General features: G+C 35.3%; 1 long non-coding RNA gene across 2 annotated transcripts in view; it reads left to right on the top strand.

Moving 5' to 3' along the window:
- LOC141572760 (uncharacterized) overlaps nucleotides 1-15,539 on the top strand; it is a 323,171-nt gene that overhangs the window by 262,097 nt on the left and 45,535 nt on the right. For both annotated transcript variants that reach the window (XR_012498226.1, XR_012498227.1), the window contains exon 3: nucleotides 10,470-10,559. This is a non-coding gene — a long non-coding RNA (uncharacterized LOC141572760). The remainder of the gene's footprint in view (nucleotides 1-10,469; nucleotides 10,560-15,539) is intronic.

Here is a 15,539-nt window from a genome sequence, read left to right as displayed (position 1 = left end):
CACTGTAGTACCATACTGTGCACCGTGTACCTCAAGACTGATGAGGTTCAGTCGGCTCAGGTGAGGAAGGCTCTCTCCATCATGTTTCCAGACAAGGCTCCTTCCTGGAATGCTCTAGGCTTACATATCAGGCCAGGCTTAGGAGAGAACAGGTATGCTCTCGGACAGTCTGATGTGAACTTGATTCATTCAGGTGCTATTAACTGCAACTGTGTAGGCTTTCGTAAGACCTTTGCAGGCCAGCATATTTGCATCTTTCTTGGAGGGTGTTATTGATCTTTCTGCTGTGTACTTGATTCTTCCAACGTTCTCTCTATCCTTTAGGTGATTATTTGATTCTGTATGTGATCTTTCTGTCAGTTATTCCAGTTGTGGATGTTTGTCAACACAGTACAGTAGTACTGCTCTCCTGAATCTGTCATCCAATTCTTGTATATGAGATGTGATAAAAAAATACAGTGAATGTTTAAATTTAAAAAAAATGATTACAGTAAAAGACACATTGCCATTAAAACCCTCCCCTCCCAAAATGCTCCCTCTCACTTTGAACACACTTATCTCATTGTTCTTGCCACTTTCTGAAGCAATTCTGGAACTTCTCTTTTGTGAGTGTCTTTAGTTGAGCTGTCATGGCTGCCTTGATGTCCTGAATCAGTTAAAAACTTTTCATGATCATTTTGACTTTGGGGGAAAGCCACAATTCACACAGTGCCAGGTCTGGTCACTGCAGCATCACCATAAACTACTTTGAACATTTCACGTGTTTCTTTAGCACTTTTTTGAAACAAAATTTCATATGTTGTTTGTGATCTGCGAGTCATGGCACACTTCAAAACACATCTTCTCGCAACCGTAGCTCACACCCAACTGACTCCACTGAACAAGTTGAAACTTGTCACACACTGTTACTAAGGTTTGACCTGCCACTCGTGTATTGAAGATCCCTGCCTTTCTGTTGTATGGCACTCGGCAGCAGTATTCACCGTATCTTTTGATCATACCTCGTATCTAACAAAACTCCCCTGATTCTTAACATTCTGGCAAACTCTCTGAAAATTTCCATCATAATTTCTGGAAAATTAGTGCTCCACAGAAGACAGTTTGAGGAGCAGACATCTTGAGCATACTTGCTCTATTGAGGTGGGACATGCCTGCCTGCCCCCACCTCCCACCACCTGTCCTGGCTCTCTGAGAGTCTGAATTGGAAAATTTCAGAAAAATGACATTGTGTAACGTATTCTGTACCCATTGCTATTTCTAAGAGCATTGGCTGAAGTGTTTTATGTGTGTGTCTGAACTGGTGTGAAGGTGTCTCCTGCTGGAAGTTCACCATGAGAACATGATGTCTGTGTCGGGGGCGTGTGGTCTCACTGGGCTGTGTCACGGCTCCTTTGTTGCTGTGGGTGGGCAGCACTGTGGGTGTACTAAGCTCCCTGTCTTTGCTGGAACCATCAGTGCATGGGAACCATGCGATTTTCCATGCAGAATTGGGGAAAATGTCTTTCTCTGTATTGGACCTGTGTCATATTTAGTCCAAACGAGCATCACTCCTATACATGTTTACAAGCGTTTCAGAGGAACCATTATTTATGTTTTTGTCTCCGTTTTTCCACATAGCCACCCTTTAGCGAAGATGGGACAGGCAGGATAAAATCAGACTTGGCCTCCTCTGACAACTCAGAGGTCAGCCCACTGCCACGAGAGCCTGCTTTTCCCTTCGTCCGAGAGGAATTCTTTCTGTAGAGTTCTTGGTCATACACGCCAAAGTTTCCTGGTGGCTCTGCCTCACCAAATGTCCAGGCAGGCCTACCTTTGTGGTCCAGGGTGGACCCCATCACCCACTTGTTCCTCAACAGCATATACTTCATTTCTTCAACAAACATGTCACTGAGGCTGTCTCCTATGTGGAAAACACTGATAATGAGTTTTCACAGTAGATGAACACCACAATCCTGGAAACCATTATACGGACCAAGAAGAATATTCAAAGAAGTGAAGTGACTTTTCTAATGCCATTTAGTTGTAGTAACTGCTTTGGGGACCAGAATCCAAGGTTTTTAACTCTAGATCTGTACTTTTTTTTTTTAAATTAGAAACCACACCACTTTTTTTACTTATTTTATGTTGGCTAATAGTCTACCTAATCCAAATAACTCCCATACCTTACACACATATGACTCTGAAAACTAGAATATTATAACAAAAGTGATGTCCTTTTCTGGACCTAATTAATAAAATCAACACATTCATGCTTTAGACTTTCAAAACTACGTTAACCATAAGAGAACTTCAAATTAGATGATTAAACCCAATGACTTTTTCTAGAAAAACTACTACAAGTGTTAACAAAACTCTTGTGACAAATGACTACTCCTCTTATAAAAGGAAGGTATTTTTAAATTCAAAAAAGTAAAAAGGTTTATGACCAGTACAGTACCATTTATGAGCAGATTGATTACAGCTGTCGTAAGGGTAAAATAAATGTAATTGTAGTCAGTGCAGGAATTGTTTTCTTGGCTCACTGTTATTTTTATGATAAATGTTGCATGCTATTCATTCACTGAATATTTTAAACAGTATTTTACTGCCCCATAATCCTTCTCCATTCAGCTGTGTTTTAAGATACTTACAAGGAAGTGACAACACAAATCTCATTCTGTCTTGTAACTGAATATCCTTTTCATTCTTTCCTTTCTGTGCATAAAATTTCTTAGGTAAATACAACCCACAGGAAGTAGGTGCATCAAAGACGCCTAATTCTGCTAGTTTGTGCCTTTTGCAAAAGAGGGTTGCTCTCTTTGAGAACAGAATGTGTGGAAGACAAGAAGCCTTAGGCCAGGCCACCTGCTGGTCAGGACACAAAGAGAACAGCACTGGCTACCAGGAAAAGCGTTTTCTACCTAATGACCCTCCCTTTGTTATAGCAGTTTAAATGGTTGTACAGCTCTGCATTCCGTAATGCCCAAGGCTTGACAAATGTACCTGTCCTTCAATCAGTAATTCTGCACCTGAGAATCTATGTTGAAAACAATAAATCTTAAAGATTTAAAAAAATAATAATGGCCAAGGCTTTGATATATATGAGGAATTGGGATGAAATGCTACTTTGTCGATATGAATTATTTAAATTTAACACAAATCCAAGTTCCTGCCTACTACATTTTTATGCCAAAATTATCTTTATATTGAGCTGTGTCAAAAGATTTATCCATTGTCAAGATTAATTATAAGACAGGGGATTGAAACCCCAAAACAGGGAACCCATTTTGTAAATTTATCCTACCAACATATTTTCCCTTATTAATTTCAAATGTATTTTAGATTGTGGTGGGTGTATTAGCTTGTTACAACTGTCATAACAAAATACCACAAACTGCGTGGCTTAAACAACAGATTTTTATTTTCTCACAGTTCTGGAGGCTGGAGTCCAAGACCAAGGTGCTAGCAGGTTTGGTTTCTCCGGAGGCCTCTCTCCTTAGCTTGCAGATAAACCCATCTCACTGTGTCCCCACATGGTCTTCCCTTTGTGCACGCACAGCTTTGGTATCCCTTTCTCTTCTTACAAGGATACCAATTAGGTTGGGGACCCACCCTTATGACCTCGTCTAATCTTAATTAACTCCTTAAAGGCCCTATCTCTGAATGCAGTCACTTTAGGGGTTAGGGCTTCCAAATATGAATGTGGGGAGGATATAAAATTCAGTCCCTGTCAGTGGGCTGCTTTTGCTCACTGGCCTATCAGAGCAGATAAATCTCTTGTGCAGATAAAATTTCTTCTGAGGTTATTCTTGCTAGGAGAAAGTTTACTGAGTTTTTCTGCCAAATAAAAACATTGAAGGATCTTGTCTGCTGACTGAGAGATGCACTTGTGCTTTCCCTCCCATTGTTCTCTGTCATTAACACGAAAGGAGATTCATTGACACTTGGAATTTCTATTTGTGGATACTGTACTTGAAAAAAGACAAAAAAAAAAAAAAAAAAAAAAAAAAAAAGAATGGAACATTACACCTGACAAAGTTGAAATATATTGATTTAAGTAAAATGACAACCTGAATGCTTGAGGCATTTATCTCTATGGCCATCTGGGAGAGAATCATTTTTTGGAAGAAACAAAAGGCAGAATTCCTGTAAAAACAACAACAAAGCTTCCACATATTTTTAATGCATACTCTTTACACATATTAATGCGCTCTGCTTTATACATATTACTTCAAGTAACCCTTATTCCAACATGGTTAGTAGGTATGTGGCACAGAGCTACTAATCGGAAGACTCATGTGTAAGTCCTGGTTCTGTCACGTACTATCTATCACTTGAGAAAGTCATTTCTTTTCTCTAAATCTCAATTTTCTTGGTAATAAAATGGAGGAAAACAATAAATGAAACTCACAGGAGGGAAACAATAAATGTAGATTGATGTGAGGATTAAATGACATGGTACTTCGAAGATGGCATATCTTGTGAGTTATTTTAGATATGTTCTCTTTAACTTGAAAGGTAAGGCATGCCATACCTGGATATAATATATCTCCTACTGCCCAATAAATCCTTATGTCTCAAATTGCTATTTGAAATCTCTGGACTTGAAAATGAGTATTTAAAATTCTCACAGAGTTTCTAAAAATTTGAAATAAATAATGTCTGAGAAAATTAGATAATTGAACAAGATTGCAATTATCTTATTACTTTAGTATTAAGTAAGTATTTATTTAGTATTGAGATGATATTAATAGTAAGATACAAATTTATTGGCTAGTAGTTTTTGGGCAAAATATTGAGTGCACTTGGATTAAACAACATATTTATGAATAACTTATTGGTCAAAGATGATTACACAATAGAAATTGAAAACAATTTTAAACTGAATGATAATGAAAATACCACATTGAAATTTATGGGACTAGCTAAAGCTGTGATTAGAAGAAAATGTAAAGATGTAAATGCTTCTATTAGAAAATAGCAAGGTTTAAAACAATGAGTTAAGCTTTCACCCCAAGAAACTGGAAATGAAAAAATAAATGAAAGGAATGTAGATAGGAGATATAAATAAGAGTAAAAGCAGGAATCAATAAAATAGAATACAGACATACAAAATGAAAATCAACAAAGGCAAGCACTTGTTTTTTGAAAAGATTAATAAAATTGATAAATCCCAACCAAAAGTGACCAAGATAAGAAAAGATGCCCTCCAACATTTACCCCCAAGAAATAAATGAAATAGATGATACTACTCCAAATACTAAAGACAATGAGTGATAATAATATTATGAGCCAGTTTATGCTATTACCTGGAAACTTCCATAAAATTGACAAATTATTTGATAAATATTTATTAACACTGACCCAATAACATATGTAAAATCTAAGTAGATGGATATATATTATAGACATTATATCCATAATAAAAATTTTTTCCACAAAGAAAAATCTAGGCACAAGTTACTTGACAGGTTAATTGTATTACAGATTTACAGAAGAATTAATAACAATGCCACTTAGACTTTGAGAAAAAATAAAACGGGGTAATATTTCCAGTTCATTTCATTAGGCCAAAATAAGTCTGATACCAAAGTCAGGCAAGTCCCGTTGTGTTAAAAGAACATAATGATGTCGTATGTAATGATGAAGTGGGTTTTATCCAGTGGTGTGCTGGTAAATATTTAACAACTCCACATTGAAAAATAAAAGTATGCTCTCTGTGTATATGTGCACAAGTTCATTACAATTTTGCTGATATAATGGACATTTACTACATAAATTATAAATTATAATAAAGTATAGATTACTTTTAATTTTAAACTCCATGTAGCTAATTAGTCTTATCAAACTCTTTCATTGACTTTTACTGAACTATTTTTTTAGACCACCTATGGTTGCAGTTGATTAATATGAGTAAGTGCATTTCAACATGAATGTTGGTTGATATTTTGGTTGAAATGTTAATGAGTAAGGCAAAAGTTAAATAAAATAAATGAATAGTAGGACTTCCCTCATTCATCAATAACAGGAGCATTTCTTTGCTGAATCAGCTAATGATTTTCAAATATTGGAGGATAATTTAATCAATTTTTGTATTATTCATAACATAATAGCTACAAACACACACACTTTTAAGTTAAATCAGCATGATTAGCTTTTTCTCCCTCACTTTCATGACTATAGATGAGCACTAAAACAATAAACCAAGCTTTCATTTGCAGAATTATTTTCATGGTGTAAATATACTCGCAGCATGAGAGTTTAAGCTACCAATGTGACATCACTGGACTAGAATAGGGAAGCATGCTATTATATCATATTTCCATCATACAGGTAAAATAGATGTAAATGACCTCAAGAGCATAGGTAATAGTAAAATGTAATAAAACGATTAGGAAGTTATGTTTTAAGTATTTAGTTCTTTGTTCCTAATATAGTCTATTGTTTATATAATTTAATATTTAATAATGTACTTAAAAATGTCCAATAGAATTTCTAAAAATTGAACAATTGACACTTATAAGTCAGTACAAACTGACTGCAGCACCACACTGGTTTCATCCTACAAATCCAATATCCATGTAACAGTGAAAACATGAGCAGTGTAAAACACATCATTAACAGGATAAAAAAGAAAAACCCATACAGTCATGTCAATAAATGAGTAAAAATATTTGATACAATTCAATATTCATCTATAATAAAAACTCTCAGCTATCCAAAATTCAAAGGTAGCCTTTTCTACTTGTTAAAAGTTATCTACAGAAACCCTACAGCTAACATCCCATCAGTGATGAACATGGTGATGCAATACTGATAAGGCACGGGTAAGTTTGAAACAATACTGACAGACCAGGCCAACATGACATAGGGGCTAAACAGAGTTGGTTCTGGCAGTCATACAAAAATGAAAACTTACAGCAACACTTCAGAGGTCTCAAGCTTCATAAAATTAAAATTTATGTGAAAGGCATAGACTCAGAAGTCCCATGAAGTAGCGCTAGAAACTTACTTATAAAACAAGACACTGCTTAAAAGCTAGAGGCTCAGGTGTGAATCACCTCAGACCTTGCAGTCAAGTTTCTACCGAACCAAGAATTAACAGGTTTGTATCGCAGATTCTGCAACCTCAGCTAGTCTGAGATGGTATTACTTTTTTATGTGTGTGTCTGGTAGAATTACTGCATTATTAGGAAGGTAACTCCAGAAAAATATAAAGAGCAAATGTTAGCAAGAGGAATTAAAACGATGAAAATAAACATTTAAATCCATGATATTAATAAGTTTGTAACCTCTTTCTATGTAATAATATATTTTGTGTTTTTTCTTTTAATTGTGGTGTTTAAGAGAAATGGGTGTGCTTGATTTAAACTTCAGTTAATTTTTTTGAAGAATTTGACTAAGTAGTTTTGCAGACAATAAAGAAATTTAATTTGTTAAATCTACGAATTTCATTTGTTAATTGTATAAATATTGTGGCTATTTAGAGGAATGCTACTTGTTTAATGTCAAAGAAATGTTAATGTTTAATTAATAAAATAAATGTATTATGCATTATATGAGGAAGGTACCAATGCACAGAAACCCACTCGACAAGTGTTTAACTCAAGGATGCTTATCCAGAATTATTCATATAGTTTACAAAGTCTAAAGATCTAATTTAGGATTGTCATTGAGAGATTATCATATACCCATTGCATAATAATTAAAATAATTTGTAGAAATAAGGTACAAAATATTCAGTATAAAGAACTATATGAAAAGAACTAAAGAGAAAATAGTGTGTATATTTAAATTTTTATTTCATGCAGATGTTCAAATTTTTATTCTTCAATTTAAAGAACATTAGCAAGAAAATATGCATCCTTTGTAAGGATCTTGTCAAGTCACAAAGTAGACTATAAGATCTAATAATACAAAATTTTCTATTTGTAATTCTTGAAAGCTTGATTTCATGACAGAGGTGTTAGGTCTGGAAATAAGTGAGAAGAGCAAAATTCATTTATTAGAAATATTTTTTTAACTTGGAAATATTTGTTTATGGTACAACCTCACCAAAAAACTGAAATTTCTTATAATTAAGCTATATGTGTGTGCATAAACATATATATGTATGCACATAATAATGGAAAGTCATTTGACAAAATATTAATAGTAATTATTCTGGGCTGTGGGAATATGTATGATTTCAACATTTTTATTTATGCCTTTATACATTTTAATTTTTCTTCAGCATGCATTCTCTTTTGTAATTAAAAAGAAAAACATAGATTATTTAAATCAAAGCAAAAGCTACGATGTTTTTTGCAATTTTTCTAAAGTGTAGAAATCTATTTAAGTGTAGAAAAACATTGGGAAAGAATATTAAAAATTGAATAATAGAGAAATAGTTATTAATTTTGGCAAACTTTTTTCAACCATAAACATAGTAATTAAAATGCTAATGATATGTTTTTAAGTGAAAAATGGTGAATAAACCATTAACTATTTCATACTAATTTTATAAAAATTCTGTTTGAATTATCTTCAATTGTGTGCATTGTCTAGAATGTGCATTAATATTTTACTTACAGGGATTTTTGGGATTTATTTACAGGGACAGTGTTTTTGAAGATTTATTTTAGAAATACAACTGTATTAACCTCAAGTGCTTTTCTTATTTTCTCTAAAAAAGAGTCATTTTTCTTCTTATTTCAGACTTTCCAGCAACCGTTCAAAATTTACTTGGATTTTCACATGTGTGCAATTCTATTAGCATAGTGTTCACTTATATTGCTTATAAAGATAAGAATGAATAGCCTAGGTCTTAGGAAATCTACTATTATTCAATTATATATGTTGTTTGTCAGGACTGCTGGGCAAAATAACAAATATTTCACTGATGATTGTCATGGTTCATGCCTAACCTTTGGATAGAAAGTCAGGGGACTTTCGATCTGAGGGGGGGAGGAACTTACTCTGGGGTATGAAGGTCCAGACTCTAAGGCATGGGAGCCTCTTACATGTCTAAGATTCAATATCCTGAAACATAAATTGAGAGGGCCATGTCAAATAATCCATAACTTCTCTATCTCTTCAACTTCTCTGGGATTTTATTACACTGATTGACAGCCAAATGGATAAAAACATAGAAACACATCAATTGTACAATAAGCATATATTTCTATTATTGTCTCTGTTTTCATCAATAGGCGTGGTTAGTATGGATATTAACCAACAAGTTGAAAATAGCCTTATCGTATTGATTGGGCCATTAGATTACATTTTAAATATGAATTGTCTCTTCTTTTCTTTTTTTGAACATCCTACCATCTTTACTTTGGACTGCCTTTTGGTTAGATCATCCATCAGTCCATTAATAAGTTAGTCCATTAATAAGGTGGTCCATAATAACATGTCAAGTTTTCTGTACAAAGAATGTTTGTATGGACTTTAAAAGTATTCTTCATAAATATGTTTCATATATCACCTACTTCCATACTGACAATTCTCTACGAATACAGAATTTTACTAGTTAAAATTACATATGCATGATTTAAATATGTATTGTACCATTCATTAGTACAATAATAGTAAATATGAATAGTAAATGTGAATAGTGACTATTTAATGAATAGTAAATTTTCATTGCACTATTCGTATTAGTAGATTGTTGCAGCCTTTTCTCTGACATGACAAAATTCTTCCAATAGGTACCTATTTTCTGCTTATTGTTCTTTGATGTAAACCGTTGAATTTTAACCCCCTCTTTGAAAATCAGATCTGTCTGTGAGTGAATCAATTGGTCTTCTGCTAACAAAAGTTCTTCTGCTTTAGTTCTGATTTATGTATTCTAGACATGCTCAGACTTTTTATTTTTAATTTTATTCATTTTAACTTACTTGAGGTATTTCAGCCTTAGGTATTGTATTGATTGTATTTTCCAAACACTAGTTGAAATGTAAAGACTTTAAAAAGGTCTCGGAGAAAAAATAAGAACCTTAAAAGTGAAGCTTTCCCTGTCCCCTCCTCCCATATAATCGTGACCTTGCTGCCACAATAAATTTGCCTTTTTAAAAATTGCTCCTATCTGCTGACTTGTCATTGCATGTGATTGGTGTTTTCATTGGTTGGTTGTCAGTTCCCCCATCTAGACTGTAAGCTGCATGAGAGCAGAGACTGTTTCCTGCAACCCTGTACATAGAGCCTGTGCCTAGCATAGCATATGTCACACAAGAAGAAAACAGTATTTGTTAAATCACTCAAAGAAAATATGAAAATATTAGACAAGCATCTTTGTGATGAAATGAGAAAGGGTTTTTGTTTTTTTTTATATATAGACTGGAAAAGAAAAGGCCGAAGGAAGTCATTATAATAATTTTAAAATAAATTAAGGGCAAAGGTTATTAGATATACGCCTATTTTCCACTAAATTTTGGTGTGTTACAATTTATTCATTGAATTCTCACCAAGACCCCTCGATGTTCAGTGTTATTGTTCCCTCTTTACAGAATAGGAAACTACAGCTGAGGGAGTGAGACAGCTTGCCTGAAGCCATGGAGCTGACAGGAACTTGAATCCAGTGTCTGACTACAGTGCTGGTAAGGACTGAATTGTATCTTCCAGAATTTATATTTTGAAGTGGAATCCCCAGTGTGACTGTGTTTGGAGATAGAGTCTTAAGGAGGTATTTAAATGTGAGCAATGTCATAAGGGGAGGGCCCTCATCTGATAGGACTGGTGTTTTTATAAGAAGAGGGAGAGACACCTGGGAGCTCTCTCTCTCTCTCTCTCTCTCTCTCTCTCTCTCTCTCTCTCTCTCTCGGCACCTTGGTCTTTGACTTTTAACCTCCAGAACTGTGACAAAATTTATTTCTGTTGTTTAAGTCACCCAGCCTTTGGTATTTTATTATGGCAGCCTAAGCAGACTAATACAAGTGGAGAAAAAAGAAAGACAGAAAGAAGGAAAGGGAGGAAGGAGGGAGGGAGGGAGGGAGGGAGGGAGGGAGGGAGGGAGGGAGGGAGGGAGGGAGGGAGGAAGAGATGAGAAAAGTGAAAAAATAGAATTTAAGTTAATAGCAAGAATCAACTTCTTTATATGAATTTGGAGACAAAAATTTGTGGAATGTCTTCCTTTGGACAATTTTAGGAATAGGCTAGGCTATTATTTATCTTATATGGTTTAGATTTTATTCTTCTTGGAGGCAGTGGCATGAATTAGATCATCCATTAAAATAACTGCTGGTCTTATGTTTCCAGGGACTAAAAGAAATAAAAAACATGGTTCTAATGGGAATCAGACCTTAATCTTAAAAGGAAGACACTTTCTTTCCTTTTCCTCTCTCACGCTTGGTCCCCCATCCTCTTGTTCCACACTTTTCTAAAACCTTGTGTTGTGATGGGCCTCTACCACAACAAAACAAAACAAAATTAGCAAGAAGTTTTACTGAGCGAAAAATATTTCCTGAGAATAAAAGAAGTTTGTAATGAGGGGGAAGAGAACTAAGATACTTCACATGAGAGCAGTATGAACAGAAAATTATAATGGATCAGATCCTGTAGCCTGTGTTGGACCTTGCAGAAGCATTCTGGGTTTGCAGACAGGGAATTGGGAAGCACTGTCATGTAGGGTTCCAGTGCTTTTGCATCCCTAATAGTTTTTGCAGGATATGTGGACATAGGAGCTGTACAGTGGAGGCGTTATTATTTTTTAGGTTGAGGATTGGAGGTGTTTTCGAGTATTAAACTTCTTCTAACTCATCTTGGATCTTTCCATTCTTAATCAGCAAACTAACTTACGTATAAGGGAAAGATGGTTTTAACAATATGATGAACTTGCCTCCCTGGCCATAAACAGAAAGGGCACCTCTTAACAAAGCCTCATCTACCAAGTAGTTGTCTCTCAGGGTTTACATAGGCTAGTGTAGACCAAAGTTCATTTGATGTTTAAAGTCCCTTGTGGAGGCCGCAAAGAGTAGCACATTTATTCATTCATTTATTCACTAAATCCTTTATTTATTGAAATGTAAAGTTCCCTCTTACTTGAAGGAGGTCAGTCTTTGTTCTATGAAGGCCTTTAACTGATTGGATGAGGCCCCCCCACCTTGTGGAGGGTAATCTGCTTTGCTCAAAATCCACTGATTTAAATATTAATCTCACTTAAAAACGCCTTCACAGAAACATCCAGAAAAATATTTGACAAAATACTTGGGCACCGTGGCGCAGCCAAGTTGACACAAAATTAAATATCCTATGAGGTAATAAAGCACTCTGTTATTGGGTTGAGTGTTGGTTTCTCTCAGGGCAGTCACCTATTTAGTTCATTTCTTCGCTTTTTTTTTTTTTTTTTTTCCTGGCCTCCAATCCTCTCTTTTTCAACTTAAAGACAACTACTTCAGCCTTTCTGGAAACAAATTAGATGAGGAGGGCATACTCTTAACCCTTCATCACGTCTTTTCCTTGATTCACTTGATTTGATTGAGAAGTATTTTACTGGACAGTGTTGCTTATAGCTTCCTTAAAAATTCATTTCCCATCCCTTTGGGTTTAGAAGCAGCTAGAATTTCTAACCTTACAATGTCCCACTCTTTTTCCCTAAGACAATCATATGCAAACTAGACAATTCTTCTCCAAACTCATGTGTTTCCTGCAATAACTTGTGAAACACAGCCAACAAGAGTTAAAACACACGAATATGCTACTTTCCACCCTTTCCCCCTAGAGCTTTTCACTCAGCAGGCACATGGTCTGCCTCTCAAGTTATTGCAGCAGACAGCTTAGCCAAACATTTTGCCACTGTGTAACATAGATTGTCAACTGCTAAGCCTCTCAGATCAGTTCCCATGCTTATTCCACCTGGGTGCGAAGTCCGTGCCCTGTGTTTTAGGGTCGTTACCTCAGCATTCTCCTTCAGGGTGCTGAAATCCATTTTTGGAATCGAAATGGTAGAACAGGCCATGCTGCAGCAGCAGGCAAATCCCCCGATCGTGGTAGCTTAGTACAATAAAGGTTTACTGCTCGCTCACTTCACAGTTTGAAATGCATTAGGAGGTTCTTTTTGGCACCTCTCCCCCAAGCCGTGACTCCAGGCTTCTTGGGTCTTGACGTGTTGCCATCTTAAACATACAGCTTTCAAGGTTGCCACAGAATGGGAAGACAGACTGAAACAGGGAGGTTTTCAGGGTCAGGCTTGCAAATAAGTATTTATCCAAAACCAGCAGGGAATATGATACTTAAGGGCGAACATTAGAGACATTTCTTTAACTGTGTCCATCTGGTTTTGCTGATTAAATGGAAGCACATATTATGTTCCTGAATCAGAAAACTCTACATTGTAAAAGTTCTATTTCTGCTCAAATTCACCTATAAATTAATATGAATTCCAGTGAAGGCCCCAATGTGGTTCTGAGGGGATGAAACCAATTCAGAGACAATATTAAACCAAGGGTATTTCTGATGGAAAGTCCTAATGTGACCTCTCTGAAATGTGCTGAGAAATGTGAAGGTACAGTTCTCATCTTGTTCAAGTCACGGCAGGGGCTATACGGAAGTGTTTTTAAAGGGAGAGCTATCTAGAAGAATGAATTCGCCTCCTGAAAAGGCCGATCCTTATGTCATGTGTAAAAGAGATACTCTGATAAGAGTTTGCTTATTTGCATCCCTAACTTGATAAGGGTCTGTCATGATGGACAAATACTGCTTTTGACTGTCATTTCAGTATCCACTGATAAGAATTTCTCCATGAATCTAGCTATCTTTACCTGTTATTATCAGTTGTTTCTTAGTGCATAAAGACTCATGAATGGCCTTCTTCCATGTAGATTGTGTGTCATGTAACAAACACTAGCTGAATGTTGTCCATATATTGATGTTGGTAGAGGAATCATCATATTATGGTACCAACAACCCATGGTCTGCATGCATTTCCTGCTTCTCAATGTCGGCACTCTGACATGGTCATAGGACTTGAATGGAAAAAAATTGATGATAGTCTATTCTTTTGACGCTTCTGCTAATCACAAGATCTTTATTCTAGTTGTTTTTTTATTTGTTTGTTTTGTTGTTAATTTGATCTCATCTGCTTTTTATCTTCCAGAAATTCCACTAATGGCTCCCTTTCTGTTCTCTAGAACTAATATTAATTTACTCTTGTTTTTCTGTTTTCATTTGATATTAAGAAAGAAGTTAGGTAAACATATGGACTCAGTCTCAGATCTTGGACTCTTATTTTTATTTTTTACTTCTTTGGATGTCAAGTGCAGAGAGGTGAGTTAATCACATTCTCTCAAGGCCAACTATCATCATTTGTGCAAGACCCCTTTCATTTTTAACTTTTTGGGTTATTTATATATATGTATATTATCTTTCCCTTTCATGCAAATGCTCATTCCCCTTTTATACCTCCCTCATTGCTAGTACTCACCAGAATTTTCTTCTTTTTACAATATTTATTTATTTATTTTTAAATTTTCAGGATTCATTAATGATTCTCTTGCATTTCTGTCTCTTCTACAATTGGGGCTTAGGGAAGGGGCCATGGTATTTTATCATTTTTTTCTAGAAATACAAGGTGAGAAAAAACATTTATATCAATATAAATGGTTATGTAGCTTATTTTGACCCTGAAGTTGCTGTAGTGTTGCTTTCCCAAAGATAGAGTTTATTCAAAAGTATGTCTTCAGACGTGTTTAAGAAAAACGTTCTTCTTTCTTAGACTGAGGGTCGTTTTTTGGTATGTTCTGAAGAAGGATCTAGAAAACAAATTGTAACAATGTTGAGCTAGCTTACAAATGAAAATGATGATTGTTAGGGAAAAGCATCGTCTGGGCCTCTCACATTCTGGAAGTGTGTAGAACAGAAGTGCTTTGGAAGTCTTGTTGACGTTTGTGATTTCAGCTCCGTGTTTTCAAAAACTGTGTAAAGTAGACATGATTTGACACAAATTTAAACCTCACACATGGTGTTGGCACTCTGTGCTTTATGAGCTCAGAAATATCCAGAGACTGTTACATGAAGGATGTTTACTATACTCTCTTTTTAATGAGCCAAACAGGCTAACTACACAACCCTTCACGTGGGTATTACATTATGAAAAGGTACAGCAGCAATTTACTGAACTGTACCTACAGGACCTAAATTAATGAACCTCTCAAGTGACTAATTTGCTAATCCAAAGTAAACCAAACTCTGTCTGTACTAGGCCAACACTACATGTCTGGAGCCCTGAAGTGATTTGTTGGATTCTGCTGTCCATAGAGACACAGAGAAGTATTCCTTAAAATGTATTCATTTGCTCTGGTTTGAAATGTGCACATGAAACTGAAAAGCCTATTAACAAATCTGATAAAGTATTTTTTCATTTCTACTTGAAATTTCACTAGCCTATATGTGATCTTCATGATGAAAGAATTTCTGGAAACTTTGTTTTTGTCTGGATTGGGTTGATAAATAAGGTAATTCAAATTTGGTATTATGAATTCACAATTTTAATAAGTATACAATATCTGATGGCCTTAGATATCAGACAGCAAAAGAAATATATCCCCAGAACTGTGGGGTAATTTTCTTCTTGGCTATGGGAT

Source organism: Rhinolophus sinicus, linkage group LG07, assembly GCF_036562045.2.
Source record: "Rhinolophus sinicus isolate RSC01 linkage group LG07, ASM3656204v1, whole genome shotgun sequence".
In the NCBI taxonomy this organism is placed as follows: Eukaryota; Metazoa; Chordata; class Mammalia; order Chiroptera; family Rhinolophidae; genus Rhinolophus; species Rhinolophus sinicus.
Note: the sequence above shows the minus strand (reverse complement) of the source record. Positions and strands in the feature narration are given on the sequence as shown.